The sequence below is a fragment of the Pteropus medius genome, unplaced genomic scaffold (genome assembly GCF_902729225.1).
Source record: "Pteropus medius unplaced genomic scaffold, Ma_sr-lr_union100, whole genome shotgun sequence".
In the NCBI taxonomy this organism is placed as follows: domain Eukaryota; kingdom Metazoa; phylum Chordata; class Mammalia; order Chiroptera; family Pteropodidae; genus Pteropus; species Pteropus medius.
The window spans coordinates 7435835-7461482 of NW_024344437.1; the positions used below are offsets into that span (position 1 = coordinate 7435835).

The 25648-nt window shown below is 39.4% G+C and overlaps 1 pseudogene; it reads right to left on the reverse strand.

The window, feature by feature from the left end:
- Positions 1–3309: 3309 nt before the first annotated feature.
- The window catches only part of LOC120610681 (zinc finger CCHC-type and RNA-binding motif-containing protein 1-like), a 37082-nt pseudogene continuing 14743 nt past the window's right edge, over positions 3310–25648 (reverse strand).

The following is a 25648-nucleotide window of genomic DNA, read 5'->3' on the forward strand; positions in this document are numbered from 1 at the left end:
ATGTCCACCTGCTTCAGAGGTCAAAGAGAACACTGCCTCTCGGTACCTGCTGAAGACATGGCTTCCCCTCTGCCAGTGTACGAGCCAGGGGGGACTTGTGCTATCAGGTGATGTTGGTGCCTGCAGGCGGGTAAAGTGCGATGTTGATCTTGGGCATTTTGCCCCAGACCTGCGACAGCCTTCAAGGATCCAGGAGTCCTGTCAGTTACACCTGCGTTCTTGGCGCTCCGAAATTCACCTGCTTGGAGTGCTCTGTGGTAAGAATGGACAACAGTCAGATACATCTCCCTGGCCACGAGTGTGCGTCGGTAGGAAAATGGAAAATCCATTTTCCCAGACTCTTATTGCTGTTCTTATTGCTGAGTATATTTTAAATCTGTGAAAAGCTGGGTACGTTTTGTATATGTTGACTTTTTTTGAGAGGGAAGGGGACTTGCTAGAGAAACCTACCCAAAAAGGCAGCACTGTGAAAAATTCCTTTGCTGTTTGACAGATCATGGTAAAGGCCGCCGGTACCTCTCTCATTCTTGATCTGTTCAGAATATCATTAGCTAATGCAAAATATGCATTCGAATTAGTCATTCTTGCTGGAAATGTTAGAAGTTCACATCAAGTATTTCCAACATCTTGTTACTTTACCCCCAAATGTATTGAAAATGTTGATGGAATACTCGTTATAGGGAAATTACATAGAAACTATGGATTTTTGCTCCCACCTGAGTGACACCAAGCAGATGGCCATTGGTTAACACTGGTCTCCAGGCACATCTTCCTTGTAGTGCCTTCTGGAATAAGCACCGTCAGACACTTAGAAGAACCGTGTCTGTACACATGCTATTGGGGATTGCTTTTCTTCCCTCTTTCTGTTTGTCTGGTTCGCTAGAGATCTGTCTGTGATGGACAATCTTGGGAGCGCCTCCCACAGGATCTCTCACATGTGCTTCCTGCTCTCTCCCCGACCCCTGATAACTATGACCAGTGCCATGAGTCACTTGCCTCTAGCTGGAGTCCGTACAGGTAGGAGCCGTGAGCAATAATTCTGCTGCTGCTCCTTGGTTTGCTGTGTCTATTGCATCTCTCACAACGTTAATCCCACAAGTGATATCTGCCCATATGAAGAAATGCTAATCATGACTTCTAAACAATAAGCAAAAATGAAGGAAAAAAAAAACCCTATATTTTACTTAAAGCAATTCAATCTTTATTGTTGCTAATTAAATTTGTAGAATGAATTCTGAAGAGTAAAATTAGAATAATTTTTAAGTCAAGTTTTTCTGCCTACAGTTAGAAAAAAATTAACTTAAATATTAATCAAAAAGATGTAATATTTAAAAGGAACTTAAGTATACTAAAGCTATAGTAAGTGCCATTGTTAAGGTGAATGTGAATAAATGGAAAGACCTACCCCACTCTTGGATAGGAAGAGATATGTACACACAAACACATACACACACACACACGCATACAAATGTACACATATGCATATGCATGCACGTATATCTGTGTATATCACAGTTAAAGTATCAAAACAAATAAACAAGAAAATGCTGAAGATCATGTAAGATGTGAATAGGAGAAGTAACCTGAAAATTTTGAAAATAAAAGTGCTCAGAGGGGATCGTCGTGCCGGATGGTAAACGCGGTTGCAGGCGTGGTGAGAAAGCAGTCGGGGACTGTGCGTGGTCAGATCCAGAGGACCTGACAGGGAACGTGAAAGCAGATCCGGGACAGCTGGGTCTCTGGCCTATCGTAAAACTGGCATTTGAAAGGAGAGGGTGAAAGGTATTTTACATAAATGGTGATGGGCAACAGGGAGTCATTTGGAGAAAAGATTACATTGGATTCATAATCCTTACTTTACTTTTTTCACCACAATTAATTTCGAATGGATTTGAGGTTTGTTTGTTTAAAAAAAAAACAACAACAACCCCACGCTGTGAAAAGGTCACGCATTCATTCACACGGCTCTCTCCACTTTTAAACCCCACCCCAAGTGAAACATGACAGAATCTCCTCCTGTCTGTGGCTCTGTCCACTTCACTGTCCCCTGGCCCCTAATTCACCCTTTCAGCATTTGTTTATGCAGATACCGGCCGATGTGATTTTTCGTCGCTGTGCCTGCCTTTTGTGACCCGAAGGTGTGTCTCGGGAACCCTCCCCATCAGTACTCGGGGGCCCCTCATTCCTTTCTAGTTGCGGAGTGTTCAGTAGGGTGGATGGTTTACGTAACCGGTTTCCTATTGACGGACCCTTGGTTTTTTTCCAACTTCAACATTTTCCTACAACGAATCATACTGCAGTGTTGGATTAATTCCCAGAAGTGAGACTTCCACATCAAAGGGCAAACGCATTAATAATTGTGATAAATACTGCCGTTTTCCCCCCTTTTCTTAATTTCTAGGAGTTCTTTATATGTTGCGGAGGTTCGCTCACCATCAGTGGCGTGAATTGCAAGCATTTTCTTTTTCATTGTAGCAAAAGATTGGATTTGTCCTAAATAGTTCATCGCAGGTTGGGTTCCCAGGGAGGTGGCTCTCAGGTGGAGTTTTGCATGAGGAGTGTTTGTTAAGGAACGTTTGAAATCATCAGCATCTGTCCGTGGGAGGGGAGGGAAGCGGGAAGAAACCGTCGCTCAGGTAAATGCGTGAAGCCCCGTGTCACACAGGTGCCCTGGGCTGCGAGCACAGGGCCTGCTCCTGGAGTGACAGCGCAGCTGCCGGCTGCTGCTTCCAAGGACGGCACCCCAGCGGAGGCCCTGGCTCAGGGCAAGCGATTCCCAAAGAGATGAGTGGGGACACTTAGGGAAAAGCAGTGAAGGACGCGTCCCCTGGGAAGATGGTGTACGCGTAGGTCTGGGAAGTTGCAAGTAGCTCTGAATGGTTGAAAGCTGGGTGTGAGAGAAGGGTCTAGCAATGCAGGGGTAGAGAAGACCGGGGTGACGGCAGGTCAGCCCCAGCCACACGTGAGCGCAGATGCGATGAGCTTCATTCTTCCGAAGGATCATTTCGGCCCCTCTTCATCTCGGCTCGTGACACAGCAGCAGGTTACATTTTCCCAAGGTGGCTGCACCGCTGCGTCTTCTAAGTCCCATGCTCTTCACACGAAGCGCTTCCTCTACTGAATGATGGGGCGTGTTCCCTTCCCTTGAGTCTGGGTGGACCTTTGTAACAGCCTCAAGCGGTAGATACCAGGTGACTTCTAAGGGTAGGGCATGAAAGGGACACCCACCTCTGGAACCCAACTGTCCTGTCGTAGGAAGACCTGGCTGCATAGAGAAGCCACATGTAGCTTCCTGGCCACCACCCTCCCTTAGGTCTCGGCTGCCAGCCGCATGAGTGGGTGAATCTCAGGGGACTCCTGGCCCCCGCCTTCCACCCAGTGCCGGTGGACCAGAGGTGTGTGGGCTCCGCTGAGCGCTGGCCCGTTACAGATCTGTGGGCACAATTAAGGTCATCGTTATTTTGAGCCTCTGAGTGCTGGGGTAACTCATTAATCACTAGAACAAATAGCTGTTCTGATTTAGATTTTAAGCTATTAATTAAGGTCCCATCAGGCCAACACATTTATCTATCGGTTCATGTTCTTTCGAGCCAGTCATTTGGGGAGATGCAGAAGGATGTTTTGTACAAATGATAAATTCATTGAAAAGAAGCCTAGTCACAAGGACCCGTCACCGTGAGGTTTAATGGTTGGACACCAGGAAAATTGCCCAGTGCCTTTGGCACAATCTGCTCTTCCTACACGGGTGTACTTTTCATCTGGACCTCACCGCGACACTAACATTATCAGTTTTCTGATGACGGAAAAGTACCAGCTTTTTGTGTTGCCACACAGCTGTGTGCAGCTGTCAAAACTCATAGAACTGTACGTTGAAAAAGGTGGATTTTATTGTATGAAAAGTGTGTCTCAAAATTTAAAATAAGCAGAGAGATATCCTAGTAATTGCTTCTTGATATTTGAATCAGGCCAAGGGCCACATGTATCACAAGTCTTTCATTTGTATTGAATTTCCTTTATTCTCCTCTCCCATCTCTTCCTCTCTCTCTCTCTCTCCGTCTCTCTCTCTCTCCGTCTCTCCCTCTCTCTGTCTCTCTGTCTGTCTGTCTCACACACACACACACACACACGTTCTCTCTCCCATAATCTCATACACTTTGTTACGATTATTTTTTATGGTTAGGCCTGCTAAGGGTGATCCCTACATTCATGCCCAAGTTTTCACTCAACAATAGGGCTGTGATCAACATATTGGTTCTATACCTTATAAAACTGGGGAACATTTGACAAAACTGAATTTAATCTCCTTCAAGACAACTTAAGCCTGGGAAAGTTATGCGTGTGCTTTCTATATGCACATGCGAATAGTAGCAGGGAATTTTTTCCATTCCATTTTCTCATTCCTGAGATGGTAAATGGCTCAGAGGTGTTGGGGGCAGGAATTTACTTATATACCATTGGGCTGTCAAAGCTTCATATTCCTCATTATTTTTGAATTGTAAGAGATACTTAAAATGCTCAAGTTTCTATACATTTTCTTAACCTTCAAATATGACTATTATAGTAAATCATAAACCACAATTCAAAAATGCAAATACCTTTTTTGCCCATATTTAGCATAGTTAGTCAATTTCTTTTCCATATCCACTCAATAGCAGCATAAGGAATTTCTTTACGATGACAGATTGTCAGCACATTGACGTAGATTATTTTAGATGTATATTTTTAGTAGGAATGAATGATTTTTAAGTGAGCTTTGCTCAGAAATATAATAATTGGGAAAATTGTTATTCCATGTATCTTTTTTAAGTTTTGGTCAACCTAATTAGTAATTATTAATAAGTATTTTACAAAAAAAAAGGGAAATTTGGAGTTTGCTGAAAAACATTCTAACATCCACTGGAATAGACCTATTCTTAAATAGTAAAGAAAATTATCTCAATCTTCTTGGCTCAAGATAGAGGAAAAAATCATTTAAAATAGTTTAGAATTGTTTCTGTCCTCCATTACTTAGACAATGTTTGGGAAAGGGGAGTGATCAAAACTTGGTAGATAGAGAGGGCGTATATTTACATTTATCTGTGAAAATGAACTCAGATCTTGAGTTCACAGGACAATATTTTCCTAACTTATTTATTGTAAGAGCTGTGATCACTTCATGAGATGCTGGTTTCTTATGAAGGATACTTAATTAGGATTATGGGCTGAATCGTGTGGTTATGACCTAGTTACTACCTAGAGGTACTGGAAAGGTTGTGTGTTGTTTTCTGCCTCTGAACATTTGGGGCCATCTCTTCACTATGTTTGAGCCCCAAGGACTGGAGATGGGAAGGGAGAATGGGATGGATGTTAACCCTTTCACGTAAGGAATACACAAGCTGGTTCCCCGAGGATAAAATTAGTCAAGGACCCAGCAGGGAAGAGCTGCCCCCAAACCAGAGAGAACTGGCCTGGCTCCCTAGGGGACTGTCTCAAATCTTCATCATTGGCCCAAAGAGATGTAGTTCTTTGCACCCATTTGAAATGGCCATTGTGGTCAAAACCACATTAACTCAATTCCTTTTAAGCTGGGAAGATTTTTAAAGAAAGATCTTTGAGGACGTGGACTCAAGGAGGAGAAAACACTATAAAATTGTTGAAGAAGGTAAATTGTAGGTAGAGAGAGCAACTTGAATTTTTCTCCAGAAAATAATTAACAGCTGCCAGGGACCATGAGTCCAACAATGGCCTACAAACAGCATAGGTTCCTTGGTGTGAGCATTTGTCAGGCTTCTTCGAGAGAATCCACGAACGTCCTAAGGGAATGGGCATCTAGCCCTCTAAACTCTCGCCCTGCAGGGCTGATCTGTACCCACGAGATTTCAGGTCTCCTTTTACCTGCCCCACACCATCCTGGTCCTCACCTGGAAGGAACACCTGTTTCTTCACCAGTGACAGGAATAAAAGAGAGTTGGAGTGGTCACATAAAGCGACGACGATGATGAGGCTGATGATGATGATGGTGATGATGATGATGGTGATGATGATGGTGATGATGATAGTGATGATGATGGTGATGATGATGATAAATACGAAAAGATTGCAAAAAGAAAACTACTAAAACATGCTTGCTGGTACAAGTGCCATTCACAGCTTCACTTCTGACCCCAAAACTGCCCCCTGGCCAAGTTGTGCCTTTGGTTTTAGCCTGTGTCAAAACTCTTCTGTGTAGGGTAAAGAATCATGTGGGGAGGAGGCATTTTGAAACTGGATTTGCAGTAACTAGGCCACTATAAATCTGTATTTAAAAATATGATTACTAAGCATTTTTAATGACCAAGAGAAAGCCTTGTTAAGATAAATAATGACAATATTTTATACCACATAAACTCAGCTATGCAAATATATGTGCATATAAAAAAAGACTAGATGGATAAAAACCAATATATTTACATACTTATATTTGAGTTAGTAAACATATGGATGGTTTTTCTCTATATATTTTAACAGATATTTCTAAATGTTCTAAAACAGTATATTGATTTTATATGCAGAAAAATGTCGTTTTAATTTATACATATGTGAATAGTGGAGCTCTAATGAGGGGGTTAGGAGAAGGCCAACCGAAGTTATAGCTGACATGCACATTAAAAACAAAATCACCCCAAAAAACTCAAAGAAGCAAAAGTAGGCCGTTGCCACAAAAATTAGGACATTATGGGAAAAGTATTCCTTAAGGAACCTTACCCTATTAGAGAGACCTTTGTCTGTCAATAGTGCTCACATATTTATTTACAAGTAGTTTTCCTTGAAAGATAAATACGATTAAGTAGTTTTTTGGAATGTCACTCCGTGGGGTTTCATGAATTCTCTCTCTCTGAGTCTCTAATGGACACTAGGTGGTTTATACCTTTGCATGAGTTGAATTCTAAACACACCAAAGTAATAGAAATTTACCATCATGCAGGGTAAACAAAGCGGTTCTGCTGTAAAATCCATCTCGGTCATTAATTTCATTTCCCTTTTTGAGTTTCAGGTACAGGGCTCAAGTGTGGGCATTGCACCCACAAACAGTTCAGGCCCCGTTGCAGTCAGATAGGTTGTGTTTTGTTGAGTTTTTCTATGTTCATTCGTTCTTTTCTGGTTTAAAAATGTGTTTGTATATTTAAAAGTTTATATTTAAGTGGTAGTTGGCTGTAGTAAGTTGGGCTTAAGAGAAGCTTTAGTGCAAGTAAAGCTTTGTATTAACTAATTTGAAGGAAATCCATTTCATCTGCAGCTGTATAGGCTATTGTCTCAAGAACACGTGCACTTTTTTTTAGTAATTCGACATTTAGGTTCTTATTACTATAGGTTTTATTCAATTTAGGCTCCATTTTCTACTATATTTTTAAGCTTTGGAGAGCCCAAACTAGTTTTATTTGATGGTGTGACTGCTTATGGGTGGACTCGCCAAAGGCCTGTTAGCTATTTCAATGCCACTCATAATGGCATATTACTGGATAGTTAAAATTTTGTTAAAACATTTTATGATAAATTCATAAAAAGTCATAGGTCATGATACTCAACTACAATCAAAGAGAGAAACAGTACAGCATTCGTCGATGGATTCTGTTAAAATATGAATGGTTATCCACGAGACAGGTACCTTGCTTGGTAAATCTGACATATTTAGAGATAAATGTCATAGATGCTTAGATAATTTATGCAGATTGGATCTATATCCACCAATAAACAAACCCCCTTTTGTGTTCCACAGTTAATTTTATTTCAAGACTTCTCTAACACTCGTGTTATTTTCCCTGTTTAATTTTGTCGAAGCTACGACGCCTCAGAGCAAGATTCCTTTGCCCACAATAATGTCCAATTGATGCACATCATTAATGGCCACTGTGTGTCCTATAATGAGCTCCCTCGTCTGTTTCATTTGTACCGCAAGAAATAGTAGTGATTCTGCTCTGAAGACATTAACCACAAAATGATGAGTGATTCACGTAACTCCGAAACTCCCTCGGGGAAGTATCTATTATTCTGGAAAGTGTCACCACGTTTCCTAAGAACTTCCTCAGCTTTCTGTGTGTTCCGGAGTGAAGCACAGTGACACAGTGGAAGGTGACACACTTAGCAGTCTGGTGCACACAATCGTTAAGCGGTCATGACTCTGATGTATCCCTTTGTCCACCCAGCCTATCGACGTTCAAGATTTCTCTTTTTATACTTGGCTCTTGAAAATAACTGAGTGTCCAGTCCTCAGTGGGGAAAGACTATTTCAAACAGTTTTAAATGCTTAGTAAGAAAATAATTCCAAATTGTGGTACATTAAGACAATGCTTAAAGGGAAGGCTGATCTTGAGAAGGGAGAAGCTGGCAAGCAGGACTTTTCATTCGAGCTCCAGTCACATAATCTTTCCACACTGCAGTGTCCTAATTATAAAATGGGACTTAACTGACTTCCTGGGCGTGGTTGTGACAGCCAAATGGGAAAACCGGATGAGATGCTGCCAGCGTCTGAATGCCTAAGTGCCTGCCTTCCTAAACACACAGGCATTATGGTGGATGATTACACTGGGCAAGACAGAAGTTCGTCACTTGAAAATAATTCTAAATAAGTCGGCCTCATCAGAGGGCGACGTGGACTGAACGGGAGCCTGGCAAAAGGAGTCTGTGGGAGAACTGCTCCAATGCCACGTTCAAATGAACAAGGAACATCTCTGTACTCTGTAATGCTCCTGAAGCAGCATTCAGAGTCAGGGATTTCAGCTGCCCTTGCTGATGGCGGATGGAGCCAGTGCAGGGCACAGGCACGTTTTTAAGTGATAAATGACCAGGCTTTTCCTTTGATCTAAGCGAGCACAGCAGCGACTCGTCGTAAAAGCAAAACCTGGACATTTCCAACAGAGACCCAGGTTGTCAGGAACGTGTAACAGATTTTCTAAAGGGAGTTAAAAATGGGAAGTGCTTTCTGATGACTCGTCACATTCTGCAACAGTTAAAATCGCAACAGTGGCTAGCTAACATTCACTGAGCCTTTTTCTGTACCATCCACTCTTGTGGGTGCTTTACACATACTAACTTATTGAACACGCAGCAATGCCTGATGGATCTAATGCCTATTAAATATTCACTACCATCATCCCCATTTTCCATGAGGAAACAAAAGCATGCACAGCTTAAGTCACTTGTTCACGGTGAAACAGTGGCCAAGCCACCACTTGAAACCAGATGTTCTGACTCCAGAGCACCCAGCCGAAGCCGTTTCTATGCCAGGTGTCTCTGCGAACAGTGGGACTGAGGACCGGCATCTGCGCCCATCTGCCCAGGTCACAGTGCATTAACAGAAGGGCAGTAATAAACATGGTTAACAAACACAGGTACCCAATTCTCAGATCTCAAGTTGGATGACGGTTTGACCCCAGGAAGTCAAGCAGAAGATGCTCATACCTGCAATTATCAGGCAGTACCTTGAATCAGGCCCAGAAGTCTAACATAACCCTCTTTCTGGTGACTTTCAAAAATCTAGTATGTGATTTAAGGTGCAGCTACTCATTTTTTGACTTTAAAAGAGTTGGTGGTAGACTCTTGAACACCTGGCAGCACTGTATGGATTTCTTTTCCTAAAAATCAATCCCTGGGGAGGATGTCGCTAAACTGAGAAACCGAGCATCTCACAAAGAATGTGTCTGGATGCTAAGAAGTAGACTCCAGCTGTCACAGTTGTAATGAGCATTTCCAAGCCCAGCTTGGCCAGCCTCCCCATCCCCATTCGCGCTTGGGGAGTGTAACCTTTGTACATTCTGAGCGACAGCGAGGATAACCACAGGGCGTTATTACCACGTGATTTCAGCAGTCAAAGGGAGCTTGTGACACTAAGCTCTCTCTTAAAAACCGTCCGTTGTCCAACTGCACATTAATCCCAGGCGGAAGCAGCAGAGAGCATCTCTCAGGGTCAAGAACTACTGAGATCTTGACCCTGGGCAAAACTATACTTCCATTCAGCCGCAGAACCTGAAGTCTGAGCCCTAATCTTGCCTGGTTTCCTGAAGTCCATCAATAGGAGCACACTGGACTATTGTCTAAAGAAGATACACACAGTTATGACCGGAAACAAGATCCACTTTGTAAAAGGAAAATTAAAATGTACTGGGCAGGGTTTATGCCTCTCTGGGTGCTATAGCTCCAAGCAATGCCTACTTTACTAGTTCACATGGAAACTGCTCCTGCTTCTGGGGTGGCTGTGGAGCCCAGGGCATCTCTCAGGCCTTCTCCACGCCTAGTGGGCTGTCTGGACACGCTCACCTGGAACGGGTTAGTGTTCTAACCCGAATAAAAATCCCCTTGTTTCTCAGCTTCAAGCCAAGTTCTCTAGGGCTTCAGTAATACTCCATTGTTCCAACCCATTGGCCAAACACATAACTCTTTTGGGAGCTCTGATGGCTAAACTTTAACCGGTGCTGCTCCTCTTATGCCCCGCCCCCCACCCCTGTCTGCAGGTGGGACTCGGGAAGAGGGCGATCAGAGAGGAGTTCTGGGCAGGCTTCCTTCCCCTCGCCGGAGAACTTGGGTTTGCTAGTGGGAGATCTTCAAACACACTTCGAAACCTGAAGAAAATTAAGTGGTCGGATGTGAACAAATGTTGCTTGACGATTTAAATATTTTAAAATGTGACCTACATAGTAACTCACGTTAATTAGAGATTCCTTATTTGGGTGATAGAACTTGAAATTTTTTGCCTTGCATTAGAGACACTTCTTATTGTCAAAAATAAGCATTATGTCATTTTAACAAACAAAACAAAAGTCAGAGGCAAAGACAATAGTTTAGGGGTTACCAGAGGGGAAGAGAGTAAAGGGGGTCAAATGTCTGGTGACAGAAGGAGACTAGACTCTGTAAGGGGTGAACACACAATGCAACGTACAGATGAAAATTATAGAATTGTACACCCAAACTTATATAATCTTATTAATGAATGCCACCCCAATAAATTTTAAAAAAAATAAGCATGTCATTTGAGAACTTGTCTTTACAAATATACACAATGAATAATTGCAGTGAAACAAGTGATCAGGATTCAGCAGTTGAGGCACAGTTGTCATGATTGTGACAACCTCACAGGGGCCGTGAAGACCAGAAGCTAGCTACATTCTCTGTCGTGTTCCTTGGGGCATGGGAGACAGGCTGGCTGACGCCTGGTAAATGCTTGCCAGCTTTCACAAACTAAGCAGATCGACCTTTATATTATGAGATAGGAATTGGATGTTTTCTTTAGAAAAGGCAATAACCCCAAGCGAGCTGTTTTTCCTACACAAAATGGAGGGAGATAAACGTTAATTGGACTCGAGAACTTTTTCTTACATGGCGTCGAACACGGCAGATTGGGAGGCTATAGCGATTGTCACCACTGGGATTCTGTTCTCAAGTATGCGTGCAACTTCTGATTTTATTTGTGAAAAGGAGGCCTAGGGGCCAAACATTAATCTAGCAATAGATAAATCTAAAAATCAACTTATTTTTAACATCATCGTAACAGTAAACCTCTAGCCTTCCACATCGAAATTTCATCTCCTCTGGCTGTGAGGGAGAAAAATAAAAGTTTGGTTTCTCTGTCATTCAATGTGCCCCTTCGGCAGTTCCCCTAGTAGTAGTAGTAGAAGTTATTATAACCACATCGCATAAACTATTAGATGAAGCAATGAAATACACGTGTAGAAAGTGAAAGGAGTGTGTTGTTTCAATGAAAATTAATTTGTATGCTTTGGAAAGACTCAAAGGTGAGTTTTTTTTGTTTTGTTTTGTTTTTTTTAACTAATTAGATATGAGTAAGACAACTGAAAAACTGGTGGATTTAAAAAAAAAAACTTTATGAAGGATAAATACTCAAATTGCCTCATGAGTTTTATTACTTAAAAAAAATTCCCTAAAACTGGACTTTTATAACTTAATAATATTGATATGTTGTGGTATTTATGTACGATGGAGAAAATGGAACTTCAGCCAGCAGAGCAGTCGTCAACTACATGATCAAATTTTGGTGAATAAATTTACATTTACTTATTTTAAGTTAAATAAAACATTTATGTACCAGGTTTGATTGCTTTTTCAATTACCAGACTTTTTGAAGGTCTCAACTAAATCAGATGGCAGGATTGTAACGGATTGCTAAAAATGAGTTTAATAATGTAATTGAAACTGAATATCAAAATTACAGTTCAGGGTTTGGGGAACAGTTAAATCTATAACACAGTAATTTAATGGCGGTTCATAGTGTCAGTTTAAGCGATTCTGCTGTTAAATGGTGTATTGGTGAAGACTTGGCCCGGGTATAAACTTTATTTAGCTCCAATTATTTAATAAACAATTGTCACACAAATGATACATGCCGCCCTGCTCTCTTGTTTATATCAGCATCTGAACTCAAAAAGCCAGTTGCCTCTTCCCCACATCTTAGTATGGAAATGCTGCCTGTCCTTCGAAAATCACCACCAATTATCACCTTTACTAAAGGCTTTCCTAGGTTCTCCATGTGAAATTGTGGTGGACTCGTGAAACGTGTTTGTTGATGATACATCAGATTATTATCTCCTGTTTGCCTTAGTTAGAGTTCGTCCAGGAGTTATATTACTGTTGATGCATCCGCAGAAGTATTCGCGTCCGTGTGTATGTTTGTCTGTGTGTAGTACGAAATTTTCAATTTTTCCGAAACACTGTCTTTAGCACTTAAGAGAGCACATACTGAAATACCAGGAAGAAGCAAGAACTCTGATTTATGTATCTGGAGAGATAACAATCATCCACAAACAGATATCTTTTTTGAGGAAAAAAAAGCACATTAATATTCTACTTGCAAAGTGACTGCTTGTATATATATTGCACTGTATACTTTGGCAAAACATTTTGTTTAAACTTAGCCTTTCGTTTTCCCAGAATATTAAATAATGCTTGTCTTAATTTATAATCATTTTCTGGGGGTATGAGGAATGATTGTTTTAATAATATTAAGATAGAATTCTTGGTTGGGAGGAAGTCTTAATAATTTATATTAAATTATAATGTCAAGTATTACAATTTATAATAAAAGATTGAAAATAGAAATGTGGTGGCTACTTGAAAAGCTATAAAATTTAGATGGCTACCTCCTCTGATAAGACACAGGGGAGCTAATTTTAACTCTGAAATATAATCTCCATGTTTCGGAGTTTAATTTTCTATGATACTAACCAATTTTACATAATGAATTTCGTGGCTTTGTAATCATATTGCATTGATCTAGCAATTAAGTAGAAATGATTGTGTCTGCGTTTGTAAGACTGGTAGCTAGTTGCTTCATTATATTGGATCACAGAAACTGTCAAGAACTTTTGTTAACACATTTCGAATCTAAAAAACGTCTTTAAAAATGAACTTTTTCTCTTTTTTGTTTAAGACAGAATTTCAGCGGGGCTGGCATGTTACTTTACTATAAAGGGAGTCCTTAGGGAGACTTACTCTGAACTGAATGAGGCCTTACTACCTAGCTGCCACAGTCTGGATTTGGTGGCCTTGCTAAATGACTTCTTCACTTAGTGTATAGAAAAATGAGTTCTGTAAACTTAAAATCATAGCCCTGTCCAAGGGGACTTGGAACATAAAGAAAAGGCAGAAGCTAGCTGAGGTTTAAGAGGTTCATTTAGGAGAAAAATGAGGTGTTAAATAGTTAGACATTGCCATCAGGTTTTTAGCGTTGATTAATAGTTCTAAATCACTCGGGTCTTAGGTCTAGAATGTAACAGTTATCCAACTCACTGACATTAACGTTAAGTTGCCAAATTCAGTTTTCTTGATTGTTAATTTTCAGTCCATGTATTTTAGGTGTTTGGCTAAGGATTTTGTCAAAATATCTTTTCTCATTTCTTGCAAATTCTGAGTTTGCTTTAGAAATCAATAGATACTTAGAGTTAGCTTACTTTTTCTTATTTTCTCTCATTTAATGGTAATGAAGTAACATATCCTTTGTGCATTAAAAACTGTAATGCATAATTTATTCAAAAGTAAAGAGTGCTCTGGAAATATTCACATGCTTGGAATCTAAGGCTATGCATACAGATGTAGTCTCTATACATATTCCATACTGAAACTACTAAAACAATACTGGAATTTCAGAAATTAAGTACAAAAGATATTTATAAAATTACACATGGCATTTACTATTGGAACTATGGAAATATTTAAGTTGCTGTCTCGATGGAGGCTACAGCTCTTACACCATAAAGTTCTTATGTTGATTTGAAGGCATTCATAAATTTTAAATGATTACCAATATAGCTATTTGTTTTTTCTGGGCTGTTTAATTCACTGTGGGTATATTTTAATATTTATGAGAATGAAAAATTGCAAACACTTTATATTCAAAAACAGTAACAGTATTTTTACTGTTAATACAACATGTGCTACTTTAGAGGGCAGATCACAAGACTGAGTTCCCGGTGATGAGATGAGAGGTCATTATTCATTTGTCTGAAGGCAGAGTTTATTTCATCCCCTAGAGATATTTGCTTTACAGACATGCATAGGGCAAGCTTCTTGCTTGAACCGAATCTCATAATTTGCAGTAGAATAGAACAACAGAGAAAAGTGAAGGCAGAGAAAACAGAAGACACCATAAAGGGAATGAATGTAAAGGGAGCAAGAGAAGGGACGAAAAAAAAATCTTGAACTCGAGATTTTAAGCCTGCAAATAGGGACATCAAGGGAGAAATCAGGTTGGGTGAAAGCGACAGGTTGATTTTACAGCTCCAACTGGGTGCAGTCCACCGCTTTGACTTCAAGTTCACTGATCCTTTCTTCTGCTACATCTAACGTGTTGTTGAACCCCTCTATTGTATTTTCCAGTGTAGTTATTGTATCCTTCAGCTCTGTGACATCTATTTAATATTGTCTTATATTTTCTATCTCTTTGTTGAAGTTCTCACTGAGTTCATTCATTCTTCTCTGAGCTCAGTGAGCATCTTTATGACCATTATTTTGAATTCTCTATCAGGTAAGTCACTTATCTCTGTTTCATTCAAGTCTTTTTCTGAGGTCTTTTCTTTTTCTTTCATTTGGAACATATTCCTCTTTCTTCATTTTCCTTGACTCTCTTTGTTGATTTCTCTGCATTAGATAAAACAGCCACCTCGCCCAGTCTTTAAGGAGTGGCCTCATGTAGCAAATGAATCTTATTGTTCACCCTCCCCTAGCTTTTGGTCCTCTCTCAAACCTTTGTGATTATCCAAACTGCCTACTTTACTTGTAGTGGTTTCCAGTAGTTGAGGGTGTGCCAAGACTTATCAGTGCCCTAGAGGGAAGGAGCTCAGTCAGCACCTAGATTCAGGCTGATTGGAAGCTAGATCTTCAGACAGGAGCCTTCAAAGTTTGCAAATATACCTCTTTCAGGGGAAGACTAGGAGACAGGTGTTTCTTTCTGCTTCCTGTTCCCTGAGCCCCAGGGCGATCACCACTTAAGAACTATTTCTTTCTTTGCTACCATCCCATTGAGCTCATGAACCCAAGCCTCACTAGCCATTAGAGCTAGGTGATCAAGGGTTGGTCCCTGGGTGGCAGCCACAAAAACCAGGGCACTATATATATAAAAAACCAGGGCACCAGACCCATGGACAAGTTCCACACCAGGAGATTCCAGCGCTCTGAAACATAGTAGAAGGAGAATGCAGAGGTGGTGCCTGCTAGACTCTATCACTGGAGGGCATTTTGGGAGGCCCCTCAGTGTTTGTGTGAGGTTAGATGCCTGCACCTCAGGCTGACACTTCGAGATAAGCAAACAAGCCTCTTTCACAGGAAGTCCAGGAACTCTTCTGGGGTAAGACTGCACCTGAACTACTTTTCAGTTCTCTGTAGTCTAGTAGGTTCCATGGATATAAGCTCGTCTCTCAGGTGCAGGTCTTAAAATTCAGGATGCCAACTGTGGGGAAAGAACCCTTCACTCCTCGGGGAGAAACTCGAGTTTATGGGTTCCCTCCCAACTGTGGGTTGTGTAGGGGGTGGAGGTACGGTGAGATCGTGTCTTGGCCCAATACGTAGGAGTTGCTCAGCTAGTTTGGTTTTTGTTTTTTTTTTTCTGGAAGAAATTGTTTCATACGTAGCTGTCAATTCAGTGTCTGTGGGATGAGATGAGTTCAGGATTCTCCTACGTTGCCATCTTGAACCATAACAGACAAGTTGGTTTTAGAGATGTTAAAATTGCAGTAATGAGGGGGACAGGGATCAGGAAGGGATGAAGAGGTGAAGCACAGGTGATTTTTAGGGCAGTGAAAGTATTCTGCATGGTAGTACTGAGATGATGGATACATGACATCTCGCATTTGTCAAAATCCATAGAACTGTATAATATGAAGAGTGACGGCTAGTGTAAACTGTGGAGTCTAGTTAACTACAGTGTGCCAACATTGGCTCATCAATTCTACCACACTAATATAAGATGTTAGTAGGAGAAACTGTATGGGTCTCTGTGGGTGGTATGGTAACTCTGTGCTTTCTGCTCATTTTTTTCTATAAACCTAAAACTGCTCAAAAAAAATAAAGTCTATTCATTATTTTTAAAAATTGCAGTGATACATAAAGATGAACATGGTCAGTCACCTGTAGGTGAAAAAGGGGTTGATATTAGAAATGCAGTGTGAAAGTCATCCATATAAAGGGACTTTGTGGGCTTCAGGAGTAGATGAGCTCCTACTATGGGAGTGATCAAAGGGAAGACATGAAGGCCAAGCACCAAGTCTCCCGATGTTCCCATATAAGGGTCTGGCTCACGACAAGGAAATGGCGAGGATGAAAAAGGAATGACACGAAAAATTGGAGGAGTAGACGTGTCACATCACATCACAGCAGCCAAGAGGGAGATGACTTTGAAAGGTTATGACTGATGCTCCAAAGAAGTGAAAAATAATGAGGACTTATAATGCTCATTAAATCGAGTGATTAAGTGGGGAGAAATCTGTCAGGGAGAGTAGTTTCAATACTGTCCTGGTTGGAGCTCGGTTATAGAGGTGAAGACTTGGTTGATCTGTAAATGGAAGTTAGAAGTAAAGATTTATTTTAAGAAATAAACAGCTTTCCTTTTAGGGCATCGAGGAATGGTATTTTTTTCTTTTTCTTTTTAACTGTAGAAGACAATCCGTTTATAGGAAGAGGCTAAAGAGCCAAAATGCTGGTAGATTCTGGACATTTTGGAGAAATGATAGGAAAAGATAGACATGGACCCAAGACCCTGATTAGGAAGTAGCCATGAAACCAGAAAGAATTGGAAGATAGATGAACAGAAAAATATATAAGGTGATTTAGCATGCCTGTCGTCAGAGATTTGGGCTTGCAAAGAAAGTAGATGGGGAGATTAAAATTACATCATCTCCGGCTTTAATAAAGTAAGTGCTCAACTTATCTGATAATTGTTTGGAGTTGGATTATGGCTAAGGTGAAGTTTGAGGCATTTTCATTTGCAATCCCCCACTGAATATGCTACATCATTTTTAATTCAGAAGAGCCCATAGAATGATCATGCACAACCCAGTTATTTTTTCAAAGAAGGAGAATGACATAAAGAAAGGTCGTGTAGATTGTCTGAGGTCACACAGATATTACGGGCTGAGACAAGACTGTAATGAAAGCCTTATCTCGGGCAGCCTTGCATTTCCTCTACGTTACTGCAGATATGGAGAACTTGAGCTAACCCAATGAGATGTCTGGTAGGCAGCTACAGAATGATTGCTGGTATTGGAATTAGAGGTGAGAGCTAAAAGCAAAGTTCTTTTCCTATTGAAATATAATTCATATACCATAAAATTTGCCCCCTAAAAGTATACAATCGAGGGGTTTTAGTACATTCACAGGTTTGTGCAGCTGTCACCACTGTAATTTCAGAACATTTTCATCACTCCAAAAAGGAAGCCTATTTCACATCAGCCCACCACAGCCACCACCACGAAGCGTGTGGCAGCTTCTAACTACTTTCTGTCTCTTATGGATTTGCCTATTCTAGACATTTCGTATATGTGGCACCTTGTGTCTGGCTTCTTTTACTTACCATAAGGTTTTCAAGGGTTCCTTTATGTTGTTGCATATTGTTAATACTTCATTTTTTGTGTGTGGCAAAATAATTCTCCATTGTGTGGATCTACCACATTTTGTTTATTCATTTGTCAGTTGGTAGACATTTAGATAGTTTACACTTTTGTCTTTTATGAATAATACTACTACGAACATTCGTACACAAGTTTTTGTATAGACATGTTTTCAGTTCTCTTGGTGTACACCTAGGAATAGAAGTGCTAAATCACGCAAATAGATTAGATAGATAGATAGATAGATAGATAGATAGATAGATAGATAGATAATAATAATGATGATGATGATGAGAGATAGATAGATAGATCAATCTATTGATCGATTGATCGATCGGACATTTCCTACCTTATAAAAGAAAGGCACACATCATGCCTCTTCAGAATGTCACTGTGAGATGTGCTCTTTGGTATAAAAAAATCTCAAGGAAACAAACCAAGGAGACAGCAGTTATCAAAGAAAGAAATCAGTAAAACTCTACACAATGGTCAACGAGACATTGCTCCCAAGGAACTGTCCAGAGACCCTCAGGGAGAAATGTGAAAGGCAGCTATTCCTCATTTCCTGTAGACGTGGTATTCATGGCAAGGCTCTGTTAGCTCCTTTGGTCTTTATCTGTGAACGGAAGGCCAGAAGTGAAATGCCATCATGAGGATATATATTAACATGTATATTTTATTTGAAATTTGAAGTCAGAATTTTTTTTTTTTCTGATCTAATCGATTAGTTAAAAAGTGAAGACAGGTGTTGTCAGGTTTTATGACAGAAAAATCTTCCGAAACTTGAATAAGCTAAATCTGTAACTCCAAGGTTTGGAAAAACACTAAAGCATGTGATACAGAGTGACTGTCACACACCCAGAGAGCCTCATGCACCGAGAATATGATGGGAGCAAGGTAGCCCTAAGTGAAAAGAGGACACTGTTTTATCAAACAATAATGTAATAGCAATAGTGTGTTAAAAATGAAAACTTTTTTTTATTTCCCCAAACCTTTCAGAGTGTATTAAGCGAAAAAGGTTCATCTAAACGAAAACATAGCCTGACAAACTAGAAGTTATTTGAAATTTTTCAATATAGGTTTTAGGTATACTTCCTAGAAGTTAGGAAAGTAATTATTCTGATTAATAGTTAGCAAATTGTTTGCAACTCAGTGGTTTCTTTTTCTTTGCTTTCAGAAAACTTTGAAAAGGACTTGATCGAGATGTGAGCAGATAGATGATCTTAAATAACTTTACTATGAGAGAACTGTATTATTTTTTGGCGCATGGCTCAGAGATCCAACATATTGATGGATATTGCTCTAACAAAACTTTATATTCTCATTTATTATCTGAACTAGATTTCTCAAGACTTAGAGCTATACTAATGAGCAGTAGGAATAAAAATGAAGCTGAATCCTGTCTCAATCTATCAGTAGGTAATATTCTTCCACAGTTATATGAACTAGTGGGCAGGGGAGGACTGAGTTCCATCTCTCTCATTAAAAATTTATTTCTAACAAAGTTTAATAATTTTTTAGAAATTTGTTCAACATACATTTTTTGAATTATTACAAATATACATTTTGGTAATTATTAAGTAATTACCAAATTTACTTAATAATTTGATAATTACGTAATAATTACCAAAATGTATATGTTTTATCCATTGTATACCACTAGTAATTGTATTGAAAACTCAATCTAGAACTTTCAACAGTTATAGCCATATAGCCACATATTAATTTTAATTTCTATTCATTGTTTTTGTGACATATGATAGGGTGATCAATAAAAGTCTTTCAAACAAAAATACATTAAGTTAGAATTAAATATAAATTAACTGGGTCAAATGAAATGGAAAACAAATTTAAGATAAAAGTAACGATGTAAAATTTTTGACTCTTAGAGAAATATTTGTTGGTATAGTTCTTAAAGTGGGTTGTGACAAGCATCCACTTATACTTAGAATCCAGTGGCTACGTTAAAAGAATGATGTAAATTTATTTTTAAATGTCAATATTTACAATATGCCAGAAATTATATCCTTTACAATTACTTAACCTTATCACTAAAAAATTACATTATCTTAAAAATGTATTGAAACTAAAGCAATTTACAGGTTCAGTGCAATCCCTATCAAAATCCCAATGATATTTCTTGCAGAAGCAGGAAAACTCATCCTAAAATTCTTATAGAATCCTAAGAGACCTCAAATAGCCAAAACAACCTTGAAAGGGAAGAACAGAGTTGGAGGATTCACACTTCCTGATCTCAAAACTTGCTACAAAACTACAGTAATCAAAACAGTATGGTACTGACATAAAGACAGACATATAGAGCAAAGAACCCAAAAATAAACCCCTGTATATACGGCCAAATGATTTTTGACAAGGGTGCCAAAACCCTTCAATAGGGAAAATACCATCTTTTCAACAGATGTGGAGAAAACTAAATCTCCACATGCAGAAGAAAAGCGGACCCTTACCATACAGCATATAACACAGTGGATCATAGTCTTAAATATGAGAGCTAAAACTATAAATGTCGTAGAAGAAAACCTAGGGAGAAAAAATGACATTGGATTTGGCAGTGATTGCTTGGATATCACACTAAAAGCCCAGGCAACAAAAGATAACGTAGATAAATTGTACTTCTTCAAAATTAAAAAATTTGTACATCAAAAGATACTATCAACAGAGTAAAAAGGCGATGCACAGAATAGGAAAACATATTTGCGAATCATATATCTAATAAGGGATTAATATCCAGAATATATAAAGAAGTCCTACAACTCAACAACAACAAAATCCAATTCAAAAATCAGTAAAGGACTTAAATATGCATTTCTCTAAAGAAGATATACAAATGGCCAATAAGCACATGAAAAGTTTCTCAACATTTCTAACCATCAGGAAAATGTAAATCAAAACGACAAAGAGATACCAATTTATACCCACTAGGATAGATGCTGTTAAAAACAAAGCAAACAAAAACCAGAAAATAACAAGTGTTGATGAGAATGTGGAGAAATTAGAACCTTCGTGCTTTGCTGCTGGGCAAATATAAGAATACAGCTATTTTCGAAGACAGTATGGAGGTTGCTTAGAAAGTTAAACATAGAATTATCATATAATCCAGCAATTCCAATTCTGGATATATACCCAAAAGAATTGAAAGCAAGTACTTGAACAGATATTCAGATACCAATATTCACAGTAGCCAAAAGATGGGAACAACCCATGTCTGCCAGTGGATGAATGGATAAGCAAAATATGCAGTATACATACAATGAAGTACTCAGCCTTAAAAAGGAGTGAAATTCTGATAATTGCTACAACATGGACGAACCTTGAAAATACTATGCTAAGAAAGATAAGGCAGAATCAAAAGGACTTATATTGCATTATTCCAGTTCTATGAAGTAACTAGAATAGATAAATTGTTTTCGAGACTGAAATAGGAAAATGATTGACGGAGTTGGAGGCAGGGGGAATGGAGAGTTATCATTTATGGGAGCAGTTTCAGTTCAGGATGATGAAAAAGTTCTGGAGATGGATAGTGGTGATGATTTTATGTACTGAATGCCACCGAATCGTACAATTAAAAGGTTAAAACGGTAAATTTTCTGTTTTGTATGTTTTACCACAATGAAATAAATAAAAATATACTAAGATAGTTTTCCAGATTTTTAGATACACAGTTTTTCAAGTTTCTCTTAGGCCATATATGCATAGCTGTTCACGTGAGTACTGGAAGAACACCTGTCTAGCGTCCTTCAGTCAGGGACCAGCCCTCTCCTCACACTTCATTTTTCTTGCTCCAGCCACCTGGAAATTCACATCTGCTACAATTATGTACAAGTTTGTTCCAAATACCTTTAATGCCTCTTCTCCGCCCACAGAGTTGATGGGTGAAATCCGATACTTCAAGGCCCAGCCCAAGTGCACACCACCTTTGGGAAAGCTGGGGTGGCTCCTGTAGACAGAACCCATCTCTCCCTCCAGTATGCTCCCAAAGATCTTTTCCACCCCTCTGACAGACCCCAAGCCTGTCCCCAGACTGAATTTTTTAAGGGCGAGAATGGCATCTTCTTCACCTCCCTGACCCCTTCAAATAGCACAGAGCGTAATTTGAAGTAAATAGTTCAATAATTGAATCTGAAAAAAAGTTATTCTTTTCTTATAATCCTCCTCTGAGAGAGTAGATGGACCTTTCCCCTACTTTCCAGAACAAGGAAATAACAAAAAAAAGGGTCACACCTTGCCCAGGCGACAGGTACCGCATGGCTGATGGGGATGGAGGACAGCATCCAAACTCTGCTGCCTTCTGTAGACCCCAGTCTGGGGAGCCAGGCATTCAATCTCACTGTCAATGAGTTAAGAGCATTGCTTTGTTGGTTATAAAACACATATTCTTAAATATTTGCCATAGGTCCTGTCCATAAATGAAATGATCTTCTGCATATTTCTGCTACCCTTTCCATAATAATCCCCACCCCCCGCCACTGCTCCAACCCCAGGAGGTTGGGAACAGTTGTGTCATTAATGAACGATAGCAGGTCCTACTCAGTGACCCCCAAATGAAAGGCTCATTATTTCATTACTGGTCTCCAGAGCTATTTGGTCCCCTAACACCATAGCACAGGATCTGGGCCGAAGAGTCTTAGCCTTGAACTATAAAAAAAATATAAGTAGTCCTGAACGCAATTTGGAGCGATTATGTTCTATTGTGCCAAGAATTTCTTATTAAAAATCAATTTAATTGTGCATACGCCATCTGGTCGGTATTATGATCTTTTATGTGAGGGAAACACGATTTTGAATTTACCTGACGTTCCATAGTTTGAGCGTGTAATCTTGCAGAAATGGAGTCATTTTGTAGCACAGAAAGATTAGTAATTAAAGAAACTTTAAAAATGTTTACCAGACTTGCCTTTACTAATTTTTGTGACCTTTCGGCTGTAAGATTCAATTTCTTGCATCATTTGGGGTTTTAATGGAAAAGAAAATGCTAAAGTGAGAAATTTATATGTGGCCATCATATGCTACATTTAATTGCATGTAAAATTTCTGTTTCATACTTTTCAGATTCTAATTCTTTTCACATAACTTAGCTTGTCACATTAGCATTAATTTGCGTTGTTTTTTTATTCAAAAAATTTGGATAATGAAAGCCGAGAGGTTTATTTTTGATTGTCTACTGAGTCTGTTTCAACCATGTTAGCAAAAGATTGGAATATTTTTGCTCAGAGTCTTAAACAAAAAAGTGCTTCAAACCAGACCGATTGCATTTTGTTGTGCAAAATGGGGAAGATTTTTGCAGCTTGCTTTTCAGAACAGTTTATTCCCTAATTTATCTATTCTTTTGACCGAACTCCTCTTGAGAATTTTATTAACATTTAATAATAGTAAATCATTCGACTCTTTCAGTCTTTGTGAAGTTTTTGTCTTAAAGATGAAATTTATTTTAAAAGCCCTCTTAGAAGCCAATCAGACACGAATAAACTTTTATAAGGAGCTCTCGAACAAATCTTTTTAATATCTGTCTTTTTCCTTGAGACGACAATAGCATCACTGTGATAGTATTAGGTTTTCCTTTTATTTAAATAAACTGTTTCCAAGCCTGATGATGATTAGCAAATCTTGATTTTTATTACTCTGCTAAGACAAGATAGAAAAAAAGATAGTGAAAAATTATTTGGTGCTAAGTATTCTGATGCTCAAATCGTAAAAGTAATCTTTAGTCCCAACTAAACTTAATACTCCAAGATTTTTTTTTAAATTGTAATGATAGTTACTATATATGTATAATTCTAATCACTAGGTTCTTCTCTTTAGTGAAATATGTGCTTTTCTTTATCCTTGGGCATCTTGAACCATCTGACACTGACGGACCCCCTGAACTGGGGGGTTTTTTTTTGTTGTTGTTCTTCAGTTGGGCTTTTTGTTGTTCTTCAGTTGGGCTTGTTGGGAATCTGTGGCCTGACAGGCTGTCAAGAACAAGATCGTCCCCTTCCTCTTCCCTTTCTTCTACTTTAGTTTCTTCTTCTGGTTCAGGAATTTTCTTCTTTTCTCTTTCTTCGTTGGAGGTTCACGTTCTCCAAGCATCTTTTTTCCGACAGGCGTAACTTCAGGGTCCGCTTTCCCCACGTCCATGACACTCAGATTTATCAGAGCAGTTTTGCCTTCGGATGAGCTCAGCTGCTCGCCCCACAGCGATGCTTGCTGTTATCACTACCAAATAACTCTTCGCTGTTTATCGCCCTGGTACAGTTTTGTGCAGAGTCCTAAATCAAAAAGAAAATAAACACAACCCCTTTACTCTCCCTGGTATCTGTATTTTTCATTATGGTAACCTTATTTTTTTTCTAGGTTGTAGAATCTAACTATATTCTTAATATTCTTTTAAAGAATCTCCAGCTCCTTGGTTCTTAGCCATACCACGCAAGGTACCTAAGTGATCGGGATGATGAAAAGAGCACAGAGCCCGTTCTTTCTCCTGACCCCTTAAGCATCCCTAGTCCTTCTGGCCTTTGCTCATTGTCTGTCTGTTCCCTAATTGTAAAAGGATCCTTAGGCTCCCTTACATGACATTACAAGCTTAAGAGTTAGATCGTTTTCATAATACGTTTTTTGATCCGTTTATATGCTTGTAGTTGAGAAGTATTTTGTTGATGTTACCAAATAGCAACACTGTAAGTTGGTCGCCACAAATTCTGATTCAATTCTGAATTGCCATTGATGTTTTAAAGCAGAAGTCCCCAACCCCTGGGCTACGGACCAATACCGGTCCATGGCTTGTTAGGAACTGGGCCACACAGCAAGAAGTGAGCGGCAGGCTGGCGAGTGAAGCTTCATCTGTATCTGCAGCCGCTCCCCAGCGCCAGCATCACCACCTCAGCTCCGCCTCAGATCATCAGGCATTAGGTTCTCATAGGAGCACCAGTCCCTGGTGCCAAAAAGGTTGGGGACTGCTATTTTAGAGAATCACTTATTCGTTATGTAGGGTCTACGAACTACCATCTATTAAACACCAACTTGGTACCAGCCATAATGCCTTTCATCTTCTCTGTGCCCTGATTTCCCTATTTGCAAAATAGACAAAATGCCTACTTGTTAGGATGACTACGAGGTTTAAATTAGATAATCCACTCAGAGTGGCACAGATTCTTGGCACAGAGTAAGCGTTAAATGTATGTTAGCTTTTATTGCGATCATCAAAACCAGCAAAAACGACAACTCTGCAGTGCGTGGTTTTCTTTCCATTTATTCATTTAAAAATGAGGCTTGTGGGGATTAAGAAAGATGCCCATGCTCATGCAGCAATTAAGTGTTCGAACTAGGACAAAACCTGTTTGGCCAATTCCACAATCTGTCCTATGTTCACATTTATGTGTCCCTTCCTCTTTAATGGTAAGTGTTCATACTATTCCGCATTTATTTAGCACCTACTGTATGCCGAGGACTATGCTAGATCCTGGCCACTTAGTAGTGAGAGCAATAGATGTCATCTTCGGCTGCATGCATCTGACAAATGGGTAAACAAGAATTTTAGCATGTGACAGGCTAAGAAAGAAATGAGCTTGGTGCAGTGAGAGGGA